The sequence below is a fragment of the Narcine bancroftii genome, chromosome 6 (genome assembly GCF_036971445.1).
Source record: "Narcine bancroftii isolate sNarBan1 chromosome 6, sNarBan1.hap1, whole genome shotgun sequence".
In the NCBI taxonomy this organism is placed as follows: Eukaryota; Metazoa; Chordata; class Chondrichthyes; order Torpediniformes; family Narcinidae; genus Narcine; species Narcine bancroftii.
Window position 1 is genome coordinate 53,267,646 of NC_091474.1, and position 16,676 is coordinate 53,284,321.

General features: G+C 43.8%; 1 long non-coding RNA gene across 1 annotated transcript; it reads right to left on the reverse strand.

Annotated features, from left to right (window-relative positions):
• Window positions 1-560: 560 nt before the first annotated feature.
• On the reverse strand, window positions 561-11,073 carry LOC138737514 (uncharacterized). The gene is made up of 3 exons (XR_011340993.1): window positions 10,995-11,073; window positions 10,551-10,749; window positions 561-602 (listed from the first exon to the last, which is right to left on the reverse strand). It is a non-coding gene; the product is annotated as an uncharacterized lncRNA (long non-coding RNA).
• Window positions 11,074-16,676: the final 5,603 nt, after the last annotated feature.

Consider the following 16,676-nt stretch of genomic DNA (forward strand, 5'->3'; position numbering starts at 1 on the left):
ATGTAATCCACTATGAAAATAAAACCATAAATTAAAAAAAACAGATCAAGTATATTAGCATTTGAGATTCGTGGTAAATCAGAAAGCTTGGAGTCAACAAAATGTCTACTTTGTAAATATCTAAAAAAGAGTGTCTGATAAGAGGCAAAATTATCCCGAATAAAGAGATTGTTAGAACTTTGGATGCCTAATCTATGCCATTCCTTGAAACCTGCATCCAACTTGGACGACTGATAAAGGTGGTTATCTATAATAGGACTAGCCAAGGAAAAAAATTATTGAACCCAATGAATTTCCTAAATTGAGCCCATATTTTCAACCTTTTTCACATTAACAAATTATGTGTCAATGTAGAGAATGAAAATGGTAAAAAAGATCCTAAAATTATCAACATAGAAGTTTTGTTGGAGAATTGCAGTTTCATTTCTACTCAGAAGGGGCTTATCCAAATATCCAAATGTAATAATAAAATTAAATTATGTATGTTAATCACCTAATAATAAAATCAAAAATCTGAAAGCGATAATCCCCCATTCCTTGAAGATGGGCTTTGTTTATACGTGGTTTCTTCCCCTGCCATATGCAAGTAGAAATAACTGAATCTAGTGAACAGAAAAATAGATTTAGGAATAATCATCTTCCGACTGGGCATCCTCCAACTGGATAGCATTTATATTGATTTCTCTGGCTTTCATTAACCCCCCCACCGTCTTTCCCCAGCTCTATCTCTGCATTCCATCTCCTTTTGCACAAACATGATATTCCTTATCGTATTCAATTAACATCTTTTGTTGGTCTGGATTCCTCCCCCAGCTGGCACTGTCTGAATTCTGAGACTTGCTGAGATTTCCTGCTTCTGGCTTATTCCTTGAAGAAGGGCTCAGGCCCAAAATGTCGGCAACATATATTTGTTTCCTATGGACACTGAAAAGACCAGCTGAGTTCCTCCAGCATTTTGATGTGTCTTTACTTGTGGGATGATGTTTGATGTCTGCTCTGACATGTAGTGCTCTCAGCTGCTTCATGGTGTCATGCTGAGTTAAGTAGAATTTCTGGAGCCTGGGTTCTGTGTCTGAGAGGTACAGGAGGAAGCAAAAAAATGGGTCACTTACTTGGCCCTCCCGCTGATGAGCATTTGCTTCAGGATCTGTGTCCCACTAGTGTCCTCCTACCCTTCTTCACCTGCAACGTATGACTGGATGACTCAATCTGGAGCAATGGTTGGACTCTGTGTAAGGCAGCTTAATTCCCCATGTTCCAGGTGTGTCCTGTGTTCTTCAATCATGCCCCTTCTGCATCCTCATGGAACCGGGCCAGTCCCCGACCTGATGGTCATGACAGGGTCAAGGACATGCAAGACCAGGAGAGCACTGGTCCACATTTCTACTGCAGCTGAGGGTCCACAGGTGGCCCATTTTGAGTTGCCAGTTCCCATCCTCTCCATCCCAGCAGCATGTTATGGAGGCACTCATTGGGGTGGAGTGGATTCTGAGGGGAGATGTGGGGGGGGGGTTCATGTGGGGAGACGTGGAGGAGGTGATCCTGTGGGGAGATTTGGGGGTGGGGGGGGTTCCTCTGGTGAGACGTGGATGGGATCCTGTTGGGAGATGTGGATGGTGAGGGGTTCCTGTGGGGACACATGGGGGAGGTGTCCTGTGGGGAGACAAGGGTGTGGAGGTCCTAAGTGGGGAGAATTTTTAAAAATGTTTAATGATACACAATGCCCTTCTGGCCTGTCAAACTCCTGCCGCCCAATTACTCCCAAGTCATTTACCAATCCCACATGGTTTAGAAGGTGGGAGGAAAGTGGAGCACCGGAGGAACACATAACATCACAGGGAGAATGTAAAAACTCCACATGGACAGCATGGGGGTCAGAATCGAACTGGTGTCACAGGAGCTGTGGGGAGGTGGCTCTATCCACAACACTACTGTTCGTGCAAGAAAATCTCTGGGATTTACTGAAGAGGTGAATTTAAAATAAAATCTTCCTTTTTATGTGGGGGACTAACCACCTGTGTCAAAAAGGGTGTCACAGAACTGGTGTCACAGGAGCTGTGGGGTGGTGGCTCTATCCACAACACTACTGTTCATGCAAGAAAATCTCTGGGATTTACTGAAGAGGTGAATTTAAAATAAAATCTTCCTTCTTGTGTGGGGGACTAACCAGCCGTATCAAAAAGGCCAGATTGGTTAGGGAAACAGAGGAAGTCATAGACAGGAGTTACAGCCAGGTGGTCACGCCAGGGCCACGGGAGGAGGAAAGGTGGGTAACAGTTAGGAGAGGGACAGAAAAACGTAAGGTGCCAGAGAGGAGCCCTATGACTGTAACCCTCAGCAATAAGTACGCCTCTTTGAGTACTGTTGAGGAGGACATCAAAGTTGGGGGGAGCAGCAGCGGCTGTGCCTCTGGCACGGGGTCAGCCCCTGTAGCTCAGAAAGGTAGGGAAAGGAAGAGGAGGGCAATAGTGGTAGGGGACTCCATAGTTAAGAGTACAGATAGAGGATTCTGTGGACGCAGCAAGGAGAACCGGATGGTGGTTTGCCTCCCTGGTGCCAGGGTCCGGGATGTTGCTGCTCGTGTCCCAGATATCCTAAAGTGGGAAGGACAGGAGCCAGAGGTCGTGGTACATGTAGGTACCAATGACATAGGGAGGAATAGAGAAGAGGTCCTAAAAAGTGAGTACAGGCAGTTAGGTAGGGAGTTAAAAATAAGGACCGCAAAGGGGGTAATCTCTGGATTACTCCCTGTGCCACGTGACAGTGAGAATAGAAATAGAATGAGGTGGAGGATTAACACGTGGCTGAAGGGGTGGAGTAAGGGGCAGGGTTTCAAGTTTCTGGATAACTGGGACCTTTTTTGGGGAAGATGTGACCTGTACAGTAAGGACGGGTTACACTTAAATCCCAGGGGGACCAGAATCCTGGCAGGGGTATTTGCTAGGGCTACTCAGGATCCTTTAAACTAGAATGGTTGGGGGGGAGGGAGCAAAATAGTACAGAGCAGTAAGGAGAAGGTTAGAATGCAAACAAAGAAAGTTTGTAGTAAGTATTTGAATATGGATGGGCAGGTGAAAGAGAAAGGAAATGCTCTGGAAGAAGATGAAGGGCTATTGGCAGGAAAAGGAAATAATGTTGTTATTAAAGATGAGGGAAAACAGGGATTAAGAATTGGGAAATCTCTGAAATTCATATATTTTAATGCCAGGAGTATTGTAAAAAAGGTGGATGAGCTGAAGGTGTGGATTGATACTTGGAAGTATGATGTGGTAGCGATTAGTGAGACATGGTTGCAGGAGGGATGTGATTGGCAGCTGAAAATATCCCTGGGTTTCGTTGCTTTAGGTGTGATAGAGTCGGAGGGGCAAGAGGAGGTGGTGTTGCATTGCTTGTCAGGGAGAATATTACAGCGGTGCTTAGGCAGGATAGATTAGAGGGCTCGTCCACGGAGGCTATTTGGGTGGAACTGAGGAGTGGGAAAGGAGAGGTTACACTTGTAGGGGTGTATTATAGACCACCCGGAGGGGGCCGAGACCTAGAGGAGCAAATCTGTAGGGAGATAGTGGATATTTGTGATAAGCACAGGGTTGTAATTATGGGAGATTTTAATTTTCCACATATAGATTGGGAAACACATTCTGTGAAAGGGCTGGATGGGTTAGAGTTTGTGAAATGTGTGCAAGATAGTTTTTTACAACAATATGTAGAGGTGCCGACTAGAGAAGGAGCAGTGTTAGATCTACTGTTGGCAAATGGGATGGGTCAAGTGACGGAGGTTAGTGTTGGCGAGCACTTCGGGTCCAGTGATCATAATGCCATCAGCTTCAATGTCATTATGAAAAGAGATAAGTCAGGGCCAAAGCTTGAGGTTTTTGATTGGGGAAAAGCTAGATTTGAGGAGATGCGAAAGGACTTACAGGGTGTGCATTGGGACAATTTGTTTTATAGGCAGGATGTAGTAGAGAGATGGAAGTCTTTTAAAGATCAGATGTTGAGAGTGCAAAAGCTTTATGTTCCTGTTAGGTTAAAAGGAGGGGCAAAAGGTTTGAGAGAGCCGTGGTTTTCAAGGAATATTGGAAACTTGGTTCGAAGAAAAAGGGAGGCGTACATTAGATATAAGAAGCATGGAATTAAGGAGATGTTTGAAAAATACATTGAATGTAAGAGGAATCTTAAGAGAGAAATTAGGAAAGCTAAAAGAAGGTACGAGGAGACTATAGCAAACAGGGTGAAAATTAATCCAAAAGGGTTCTACAAATATGTTAATGGTAAAAGGAAAGCGAGAGATAAAATTGGTCCCTTAGAGAATCAGAGCGGAAAACTGTGTGTGGAGCCTAGAGAAATGGGGGAGATATTGAACTGTTTCTTTTCTTCGGTATTCACCAAGGAGAAGGATATTGGGATATGTGAGATAAAAAAAAGCAAATTGGGTAAATATGGAGAATATAGTGATTACAAAAGATGTAGTGTTAGGGCTTTTGAGGAATATAAAGGTGGATAAGTCTCCGGGACCAGACGGGATCTTCCCCAGGACATTGAGAGAAGTAAAGGAGGAAATAGCAGAGGTTCTGATGGTAATTTTCCAAATGTCATTAGAGATGGGGATAGTGCCAGAGGATTGGCGTATTGCGCATGTGGTTCCGTTATTTAAAAAGCGTTCAAGGAGGAAGCCTGGCAATTATCGGCCTGTAAGTTTGACGTCTGTGGTAGGTAAATTAATGGAGAAAGTTCTTAGAGATAGTACTTATAAATATCTGGATAGACAGGGTCTGATCAGGAGCACTCAACACGGATTTGTGGGCGGAAGGTCCTGTTTGACCAATCTGATTGAATTTTTTGAAGAGGTGACTAGGAATGTGGATGAGGGTAGCGCGGTGGATGTTGTCTATATGGACTTCAGTAAGGCCTTCGATAAGGTACCACATGGAAGGTTAGTTAGGAAGGTGCAGTCTTTAGGTATAAATTTTGAGATAGTCAAATGGATTGAACATTGGCTGAAAGGGAGAGGCCAGAGAGTGGTAGTGGAAAATTGTCTGTCAGGTTGGAGGCCGGTGACCAGTGGTGTGCCTCAGGGATCTGTATTGGGCCCATTGTTGTTCGTTATATACATTAATGATCTAGATGATGGGGTGGTGAATTGGATTAGTAAATATGCAGACGATACTAAGATAGGTGGAATAGTGGATAATGAAGAAGGTTTTCAAGGGTTGCAGAGGGATTTGGGCTGCTTAGAAAAGTGGGCTGAAAAATGGCAGATGAAATTTAATGCTGATAAGTGTGAGGTGCTTCATTTTGGTAAGAAGAATCAGAACAGGACATACGTAGTAAATGGGAGATCATTGATGAATACAGAAGAGCAGAAGGATTTAGGAGTAACGGTACATCGTTCCCTGAAGGTAGAAACTCATGTGAATAGGGTGGTGAAGAAGGCTTTTAGTATGCTGGCCTTTATCAATCATTGCATGGACTATAGGAGTTGGGAAGTGATGTTGAGATTGTATAAGGCGTTGGTGCGGCCTAATTTAGAGTTCTGTGTGCAGTTCTGGTCGCCTAATTATAGGAAGGATATAAACAGAGTGGAGAGAGTGCAGAGAAGATTTACCAGAATGTTACCTGGGTTTAAGCATCTAGAGTACAGGGAGAGATTGGGCAGATTAGGTCTTTATTCTTTGGAGCGTAGAAGGTTGAGAGGGGATTTGATAGAGGTATTTAAGATTATGAAAGGGATAGACAGAGTGGATGTGGATAGACTATTTCCGTTAAGAGTAGGAGAGATTGAAACAAGAGGACATGAGTTAAGAGTTAAGGGGCAGAGGTTTAGAGGTAACATGAGGGGGAACTTCTTTACTCAGAGAGTGGTAGCGGTGTGGAATGAGCTTCCGGGAGAAATAGTGGCGGCAGAGTCAATTTTATTATTTAAGAAAAAGCTGGACAGGTATATGGATGAGAAGAAGGTGGAGGGTTATGGTCATTGTGCAGGTAGGTGGGACTAGAGAGGAGTGTTTGGTTCGGTGCGGACTAGAAGGGCCTAATGGCCTGTTTCCGTGCTGTAATTGTTATGTTATGTTATGTTATGACAGCTTCAAATCAGGGTCAAGTTGCCAGGCCCTGTAATGAGGTGGGACCTTTGCACAGCTCGTTCTGACATTAAGAGTTACATCTCTGCACTCTGCTCTGAGTTCCATTGTTTGGCCTGATCCAGCCTTGTAAACAAAACAGAGGAGAAAAAAAACAGCAGATGGGAGAAAAGAAAGCTCGAACTATGTCATCACGGTCATTTGTCCAGGTTGCTCACAGCTTTGAAAGGTTTACCTGCGTCGTTGCCATTTCTCTGTGCATGCATCCCCACATGTTTATTGCATGACCCCACCTGGCTCCTCAGTCTGAGAGTAAACAGCACGATATTCATAACAATTACACCTGTTATATGGCAGGCCATCAGCTTCTCACAGTTATTGAATCCCATAGTACGGAAAAAGGCCCTTTGGCCCAACTTGCCCATGCTGACCAAAATCTCCCATCCAACACTGGTTGCTTGCTTTTGGCCCAGTCCCTTGAAACCAGACACTCTCGACAGGACCCTACAGATGTCCTGGAGGCCACAGCACTTTTAAGGAGGGAGGGGGGGGATTTAAGGGGTCATAGACTGAAAATCATAATTTTAAAAAATGCTTTTCATGGAGTCAGGAAGGGAGAAGTACAGAAGAAACCAACTAAATGTGACCGCCTCACAGGGAAGGAGGCCCATAACTTGGTGCTCAGTCCCAAAGAGGCCGTAGCCAAAGAAAAGGATGAGAATGGCTGCTCTAAATCTATCCTGACCATGTATCTATCTAACAGTTTTCTTGTAAATTCTACCTGCCACAAACACCTCCTCTGGCAGCCCATTCTATGCACCCACCGCCCTCTGAGTATAAACTTCACCCTCATGCTAACTTCCAAGAGAGCAATCCCATCAGCCCCATTCCTCCTCATTTCCCTGCACACCATTTATCCCACCCCCCCCCCCCCTTCACCACCCCCTTCCATGTTCCGATCAACTTCTTTTTGATTCTTGGCCATGCCAGTAAACTCCCAACCAGCAGGTTCATAGGATGTGGGAAGAAGTCAAACACCCAGAGACCCACACAGTCACAAGGAAGAGCTTGCAAACTCCACAGAGACATGAAATAAGGCCAGGATTGAGTCCTGGTCTCATGGCTCTGCACTCTACACATTGTTATAAGCTCACATTTTATTTAGTAACCACACTTTAAGGGTTAACACAGGGTGAAAAATTTACATAACAAAGCCTTTTCACAGCAAAACAATCCACAGGCTGTGGCCAGACAGAAGGCACCGTTAAGTAGGAACCATAAACAAAGTTAATGGCTTGGAAGGACAAAAGAAAAATGGTTTTTTCAGAAAGAAAGACCAGATGGGATTTTTAGTATTGAGACATTTGATTAATAAGTGACCAGAGATGCAAGAGACAGAAATGAAGTAACTTTGTGTGAGATGGACACTTCTACTGTTTCTACTTGTCAGTGAAAATAGTGATCTCCTGTGACCATTGTAATAGTCCTTTTTGATTGACCCGTATCTGGGTAAAAAAAAACAAGATCATTCTTGCATTTGGATTATGTCTATTCTTATGGTCATTTCATCTGACCCCTGCCTGGGTTTTTGGAAGCATCATGGAAGTCACATTTCATTTCCCCTAGGCAAGGAAGAGGGGAGGTGTGACAATCATTCATATGAAAGAACATATCTCTGTAAGCAACTCGACAAGGATTTGTGAGTTTGAGCAGGATGATCACGCTGCATCTCACCTACTTCATAATTACTTCTGAACACTAGTTTAAAAGTTCTGAGTTTCAACACAAGACTGAGCTTTGGGAATTGACTTTCCAGAATTGTTCCTAAGGTGTAATGGTTTGGGTAATACACACACACACACACACACACATACACCCACATCCACACCTACACACCCACCATCCACCCACACACACACAGGTATGTTTATGCATTGTTGGGGTTAAGATGTTATATTAATAGTAATTATTATTAAAAATATTGTTGTAACAACATTCACCACTACCTTGCTCTTAAAGTATTCCTTCCTTGCTCACTATGCTTGCAGTATATGACATTGAAACCAAAGTTTTTTAATTGTTTGGTATTACCTTCAGCACATCTAGTTTCATTGACTGCACCCAGACCGTAGCCCCCCCCCATCCATGTACCTATCCAAATGTCTCTTAAATGTCAAAATCAAGCCTGCATTCACCACTTCAGGAGGCAGCTCATTCTACACTCACACATTATAGAGGCACCGATTGGGGTGGAGTGGGTCCTGAGGGGTGATGTTGGGGGGGGGGAATTCATGTGGGGAGACGTGGAGGAGGTAAAGAAGCCCTTCTCTGCATAAAGAAGCCCTCCATAATGTTCCCTTTAAGTAGTTCATCTTTCACCTTTAACCCATGTCCTCTAGTTCTTGTCCCACCAAACCTCAGTGGGAAAAGCCTGTCTGCATTTATTCTCTCTATATCCATTGTAATTTTGTATACTTTGATCAAATCTCCCCTCATTCCATGCGCTTCCAATAATTCATCAGGCTCACAGCCAGGGTTACTTTTTTTAAACAACGGAACAACATGAGCTACCCTCCAATCCTCCAGCACCTCACATTTTAAATATTCCTGCCAGAGCCCCTGCAATTTCTACACTAGTCTCCCTCAAGGTCCAAGGAATATCATGTCAGGCCCTGGGAATTTATCCACATTTATTCACTTTAATACTGCAAGCAAGACTCCTTAATCTGTATAGGTTCCATGCTTGTTTTCCTTACTTCCCATGACTCTGTGCCCGTTTCCTGAGTGAATACTGATGAAAACATTTTTTTTAAAGATATCCCCAATCTCTTGAGACTCCATATAAAGCTGACCAATTTTGTCCATTACTCAATATACTTGTAGAAACACTTAGAATTTTCCTTCACATTTTCTGCTAAAGCAACATCATGTCTTCTTTTTTAGCCATCTCGATTTTTTTCTTGGGGTTTTTATACTCCTTAAGTATCTCATTTGCCCAGTGTTACTTATACATGTTTACACCTCTCTCTTCTTCCAAACCAGATCCCCAATATCCCTTACTAAGCAAGGTTCCCCATGCCTGAAAATCTTAACTTTAATCCTGACAGGAACATACAAACTCTACTCTCAAAAGTTCACCTTTGAAGCTTCTCCATTTACCACACACGACCTTGCCTGAAAACAACTTATCCCAATCCACGCATTATAGATCCTTTCTCATTTCCACAGAATTAGCCTTTCTCCAATTCAGAATCTCAACCCGAGGCCCAGACTTTTCCTTCTCCATAATTAACTTGAAACTAATGACATTATGATTACTGGACCCAAAATACTCCCCTACGCATACTTCTGTCATCTGTCCTGACTTGTTCCCTAATATGAAATCCAATATTACACCCTCTCTATTTCGTACCATGACATATTGATTTGGAAAACTTTCCTGAACACATTTTACAAACACCAAGCCATCCAGCCCTTTTACAGTATGGGAGTCCCAGTTAATATGTGGAAAGTTAAAACCCTCTACGATCACAACCTTATGTTTCCTTTAGCTGTCTGCTATCTCTCTACAGATTTGCTCCTCTATTTCTCGCTATTAAGTGGACTATAATAAAACCCCACGAGGATTGTCTATACCTTTGCCGTTCCTCACCTCCACCCATATATCCTTAGTAGATGAGCCCTCTGGTCTCTCCTGCCTGAGTACAGTTGTGATATTTTCCTGACGAACAATGTCATTCCTTCCCCCTTTCATCCCTCTATTTTATCGCATCTAAAGCATCGGGAGCCCAGAACATTGAGCTGCCAGCCCTGCCCCTCCTGCAACTGAGTTTCACTAATTACCACAATGTCATAATTCCATGTGCCAATCCACACTTTCAGCTCGTCTGCAATACTCTTTGCATTGAAATAGATGTTCTTTAGAACGTTTCCACCCCATTTAACCCATTGACTTTAATTCATGTAATTTTCACATAATCTTTTTCCTCCTCCACTCCTCTATCTGCTCTGGCACTCTGGTTCCCACCCCCCTGTAAATCTAGTTTAAATCCACTAGCAAACCTTCCTGCAAGGATATTAGTCCCCCTCCAGTTCAGATACAAACCATTCCGTTGGAACAGGTCCCACCTTCCTAGAAGAGAGCCTAATGACCAAGAAACCTGAAGCCCTCCTTCCTGTACCATGTCCTCAGCCACATGTTAAGCTGCATTATCCCCTTATTTCTTTTTTTTCCACTGGTAACTAATTTTTAATGCAATACCATTTCTTGCTGCAAGGAATGACATTGATACATAATCTGGATGTAGTACACAAGAGGCTAAAAAATAGACCACAGTTGTTCATCCTCATAGTCGAAGATGACCATGGATTCAAAGTCACGTTGGGTTTGAAGTCATGACTTCCGCTTGACTTGGATTAAGGTGAGGGGAGAGTTGTGCAGGTCGTCAGCCTCACTCTCTCGCCGTGGCCTACCTGGATTCAATGACAAGACATAGTCGAGACGGCTGGAGACAGGTCAGGATGCAGTGGATGGCCAGCAGTGTTGTGCGTTTGTCTCACTGTGCCCTCTTAGCACTCCACGACACATTGCTGAGAGTTGCCTTTCTGCCCATTGAACCAGTGATGATTTCTTCCGTACAGTCCACCGAATCCAGGTTTCATGCTAGGTAGACTACATTAAAGGAACATGGATTTATATTTTTTATATAAAATTGTTAGGTACAAACATTTAAATTGCTGCAGGTTGTACCTCAAATTCAGATCCAATACAACATTCCAGGTTTGTTCTCTAACAATAGTCAGAGGATGGGTCAAGTTAAATATTACTTCATGAAACAACTTGAAAGGAACCCAAATAAAGAATGAACTATTAACATGCGAACCAAAACCAATATGTATTTACCCCGCCCTCCCCACCTGACAAGGTCCTGGTGATTCCTCAGAGCAGGTGAGAAACTCTTCTCCTTTGCTACCGAGGCTTCAAGTTAACAGCGAATTCCAAGTGTAAACAGAGTAGGGTTCTCTAAATGTGAAACCCAACAGCACTAAAAAAAACACAAATGAGAACAGTTTAAAAAGTTTTGGAACCAGTTGCAATTCAAAGCAAGAAAAAGGAAATGACCCAACTTAAAAGGTTTCCTACTAAATATTTGAATAGTTTAACCTTTACTGGCCCCTTAAAGGGCAGTTTCAAATATTTTGCACAAATATTTTGCATCACATCTGGCAAAACAACATCTTCACCTGTGTTAAGATGTATAGTTTGGGAGTCAAAATGCTTTTATTTTGGCTTTCAGTGGTCTCAATAAATGGAAGCACTCTTTTTAAACCAGCCCTTTTCCTTCAAGGCAAATATTCAAGATGAGCCAATTAATTAAATAAATAATTTGAAGTAAATAAATAGATAGCACAATCCTCCTATTGATAACCTCACTAGCATGTGACACGGGCATCAATCCAGAGATCACAACCCTGGAGGTCCTGTCCTTCAACCTAGCGCGTAACTCCCTGAACTCTCCTTGCAGGACCTCCTCACCCTTCCCTACCCATGTCACTGGTCCCTATCTCTTCCATAGAACCTCGAATTATGGAATTCCCTATCACTACACCTTGCCTCTTCAGATACGTGGCAAATGCACTACAATGTGGATAAATGTGAGGTTATCCACTTTGGTAATACAAACTGGAGGGCAGATTACTATTTGAATGGCAATAGATTGGGAGATGGAGAAGTGCAGAGAGACCTAGGGGTTCTTGTGCACCAGTCACTGAAGGCGAGCATGCAGGTGCAGCAGGCGGTTAAAAAGGCAAATGGTATGTTGGCCTTCATATCAAGAGGGTTTGAGTATAGGAATAAGGATACCTTACTGCAGCTGTACAGAGCCTTGGTGAGACCACACTTGGAGTATAGTGTGCAGTTTTGGTCGCCTTATCTGAGGAAGGATGTTCTTGCAATGGAGGGAGTGCAGGGGCGATTCACCAGGCTGATACCTGGAATGGCAGGAATGACTTATGAGGAAAGATTGCGCAAATTGGGATTGTATTCCCTGGAGTTTAGAAGATTGAGAGGGGATCTCATAGAGACATATAAAATTCTGGCAGGACTGGACAGAATGGATGCAGATGGGATGTTTCCAATGGTGGGGGAGTCCAGAACCCAGGGCCATGGTTCGAGGATAACAGGCAAAACATTTAGAACCGAGATGAGGAGCAGAAAGCAGTAGAGGCAGGTTCATTGAATATATTTAAGAGGGAATTAGATATGTTTCTTCAGTATAAGGAAATTAGGGGTTACGGAGAGAAGGCGGATATGGGGTACTGAACTTTAAGATCAGCCATTATCTCATTGAATGACAAAGCAGGCTCGAAGGGCTGAATGACCTACTCCTGCTCCTATCTTCTATGTTTCTATGTTTCCCTTCTTAGCTACAGGACCAGACTCCATGACTTGCACCTGGTAGGGCCCCCAAAGGTATCCAAAATGATATATTCATTATTGAGGGGGGTGGCCACAGGGGTGCCCTGAACTGCCTGCCTGTTCCCTTTCCTTCTCCTGATTGTCACCAATCCTCCCTCCTCCTGTCTCCTGGGCATAATAGTGTCCCTGTAACTCCTGTCTATCGCCCCCTCTGCATCGAACTCCAGCTCCTGTCCCTTAACTTGGCTTGTCAGGAGCTGCAGTTGGATGCCCTTCTCACAGAAAAAGTCATCAGGGATTCTTCCCTGATGACTTACATTCTGCAAGAGGAGCATGTCCCTGCCTTGGCTGCCATTCCCATTGTTTATGACTAGAGAAATACCTTCTGAATCAGTTTTGTTCCTCGAAAAGGGTGGCCCTGTAGCAGCCTTGTTGCAGTACAAAATGAAGAATGAGAAAATGATCAGATGTAGTTGAGTCAAAGTTCAGTAAAAGTCATTCACTCAAACAGTCATGCGCAGCTTTTGAAAATCCCGCACGATCAAAATGATGTCATCACAATGAGACATCACCACGTCACTCAGGACCTCCTGAGCCAGTTTGATTCAGCCTCCAGTGAGCTGCTACAGCCCTTTTTTCCTTCAACTACTACAATTCCTCACCTCTTACCTGTTCTTGCTGTAATGATAGAGTGCTAGTGATCCTCCTGACCACTTGAGGAAGTAGGAGACTAGTTTTTTGCAGCTTCGGTTGGATTTAAGATGAATGCCTCCATATAGTCGTGAATGAGTTCTATAGCTAATAAAGTATAGTTGTTTTAAAAGAACCCAAGTTTCCTTATTACAGTAAAAAAAATCACATGATACCAGGAGTGTGCAGTGTGCACAGGAGTGGACAAAAGACCAGGAGTGTGCAGAGTGAGCATCAATCATTATCAGCAGAGAAATGGAGAGTATAAAGACCCCTAATGCTGTAAATTGGACTGGAAATGTCGACCACGAGTGGAGGCTGTTCAAGCAAATGTTCACACAGTATCTGTAAGCTGTTGGACTCGATAGCAAACCGGATGCATAGAAGATTGGACTACTGTTGGAATCTAGGGGTTAAAACAGTATGAAATAAATGATTAATCAATAAGTTCATTTGGACTGCATGAGTCAGGGAAAGAGGAATGTGGCTAAGTGGCTGTCACAGCATGGAGCAAAGTTGGCTGAACAAAATTGGCTGCTCCCAAGATACAGGGAGAGGATATGCATAAAACGATTTAGGAGGAATGCTCAACTGAAGGAGGTGGGAAGTAGCACAGGAGACACAGGCCAGATCAGAACAAAGAATGGCCCGCAAGAATCAAAGGGAATGGAAAACCAGTCTAGGAGGAAGATTAAGGCACGAGGAGGTGTTAAAGAGAACAGCAGAAATTGGCCAGACAGGGACCGAATGGTGATTAGAAATATCTGGGGATGAATTAATTTCAGATCTAAACAACAGGATAGTCTGGCCTGGAGGATTAACATGGGAATGCTACACCCCAGAAATCTGCAAAACAGGAGATGACTTGTGATAACCCTTATGCAAAAAGATCTAGCAGGGAAAACAACTTTTGTTCTGTGTGATAAGATTGACCTATATAAACTGTGCCAACTGGACAATAGGGGTCAGTCTTGGGGAGTAGCTCACTGTGTAAGTGACCTATGAACTAATGAGTGACCCAGAGCTCTGTTAAGTTTTATTCTTGTGCTGTGTAATAAATTGACTGTTGAACCGAATACCTTCTCCTATCACTTCATTCAAAGAACGCGCTGGACTCAGACTACACATAGACTAAATTAAGAGTAAGTTAAAGCCAGAGTCCGACAATTTGGTGACCCCGACGTGATGAAGATGGAGAAGTGACAGAAGAAAAAGATACGAAACACCGGTCGATTGTGGTGTGGTGATAACAACAAGTGACCATCCTACAAAGGGAGGTAAGCAGACGCCTGTTTTAACGAAGTTCTGCTATTGGCAAAGATAAATTGTGTGTTGTCACTACTCTGCAAAAGCCCTCGTTAAAGCCAAAGAATAAAACAAAAAGGGGGTTGGAGTCCCCCTAGTAGAACGGGGTTGGAGTCCCCTGTAGTAGAAGGGGGTTGGAGTCCCCCTAGTAGAACGGGGTTGGAGTCCCCTGTAGTAGAAGGGGGTTGGAGTCCTCCTAGTAGAACGGGGTTGGAGTCCCCTGTAGTAAAAGGGGGTTGGAGTCCTCCTAGTAGAAAGGGGGTTGGAGTCCTCCTAGTAGAACGGGGTTGGAGTCCCCTCGTAGCGATCTCGAGAGATAGCTTTAGACACTTGGCCAATTAGTATAAGGTGTATGGTGATGGTTATTTGCTTCTATAGTGTATAATAAGGATTTGTTTAAGAATCGTGTACCATAGTAGTGTATAATAAGTATCCGTATAAGGTGTATTGTGTTATAGTTATTTGTTTCTATAGTGTGTAATAAGTATTTGTTTAAGAATCGTGTACCATAATAGTAATAAGTATCTGTATAAGGTGTTCGGCATTTAACTGTTTTTTCATGCACGCTGGTATTGTTGCTGTGTATATCACTGTATTACTCTCGATGTTTTAAGTACTTCTGAAAAAGGGGCAGCAGAGGTTACAGATTGTACTGTTTTACAGGGTAGAGAGGGCATAGAGGTAAGGTATTTAGAATACGGATCAGGGAAACACAGTGGGGATAGGCAGTCACACAGTGAGGCATCAGTGTACACAGACTAACCGCAAAACAAACAATGTACATTTCACACAAAGGGGGAAACTAACAAGCTAACCGCAAAACAAACAATAGACACTTAACACAACCACGAGACACATAATCCCCCAGCTGGCTCTCTCTCTCTGATCATCCCTGAAGGGGAACACCTGTTTTCAGGGAGCTGCTGGTCATCTGGTGGTTATATAACGTGGAAAGGGTCGAAGTAGAGTGCAGGGTGTCAAAATCCTACCAGGAGAGAGAGCCAGGGAGTACGAGGTCTAAAGGGATAAAAATCGGAACAGAGATGGAAGGAGTAATAAGGGATGTAGGGCAAGAGTTCGGGGAAGACAGAGGAGTTCCCCCATCTGTAGACAGACAGTGGGAAAATACAAGGAATCAATTACTGGGAGGATGACCGAAGGGAGAGGAAGGACAGGCTAGGGAACGGTACGAACAGATTTGGAAAGAGCTGCAGAGTCAGGGGAAGGTACCACGAGGGTTTGAAAAAATCCGGCTGTTACTGTACTTAGGAGAAGCAGAGAGGGAAGCATGATCACACACAGAAGACAGGGTCAGGAGAACCCTCGCTTCCCTTTGGGATATGCGTTGCGGGAAAGGGGGGAAGTACGGCTTCCAGAAAGATATAGACAGATGCCGCTAATTTATAAGGGTCCGCAAATTGGGGAGAGGTATCAACCCTTCTCATTCACTGACATGAATTGTATTTTGGATAAAATGCCACCTCCGACTGAGGGAGGTGGAGCGTGGATGGGAAAGTTCTGCCAAGTTACGATGGGACATAAGATAGCCATAGGGGATTGGAGAGCATTATTGGGGAAACAGCTTGGGCTGTGGGAGATTCAGCAGGTAGAAATTATCGCAGGAATCACTAGGTGCCTCGATGCTGAGCCATTTGCCAACCATGCTACGGCAATAGGAGGGGCAATGAGAGATAAGTTCCCCGTTCCCCCCGGTGTCATGCAGTCCCTGACCTTTTCCATAAAGGAGGATGAGGAGATCTCGACTTTTTTGAGTCAGTGTAGGGAGAGTTGGACTGATAAGGCAGGAGTACACCCAGCCACAGATCCCTTGCAGACTACACTCTTTAGGGCTGCAGTAACGAGTGGACTGCCAGCTGTAGTTAGGGAGGCATTAGAGAATAACCCTGATATTCCTGGCTGCTCGAATGAGCAATGGGAAAAACATTTGACCTATCACATGAAACGTTACAGGGCTAAGCAAAAGGAGGACAAACAAACTACGGAGTCTGGCAACTCCTTAAGCTTCAATTGGCAGAGGCTAGGCAAAAGGCAAATGAGAAAAAAAAAGATTTCCTCAAAGGGTGCGAACCAGATGATTCAGCAGCCACCGCAGCCACCACAAGGGAATGATACTAATTGGCACCCGGCCCCATATTGGGCACCGGGTCCCACCGATGGGGGCAGAA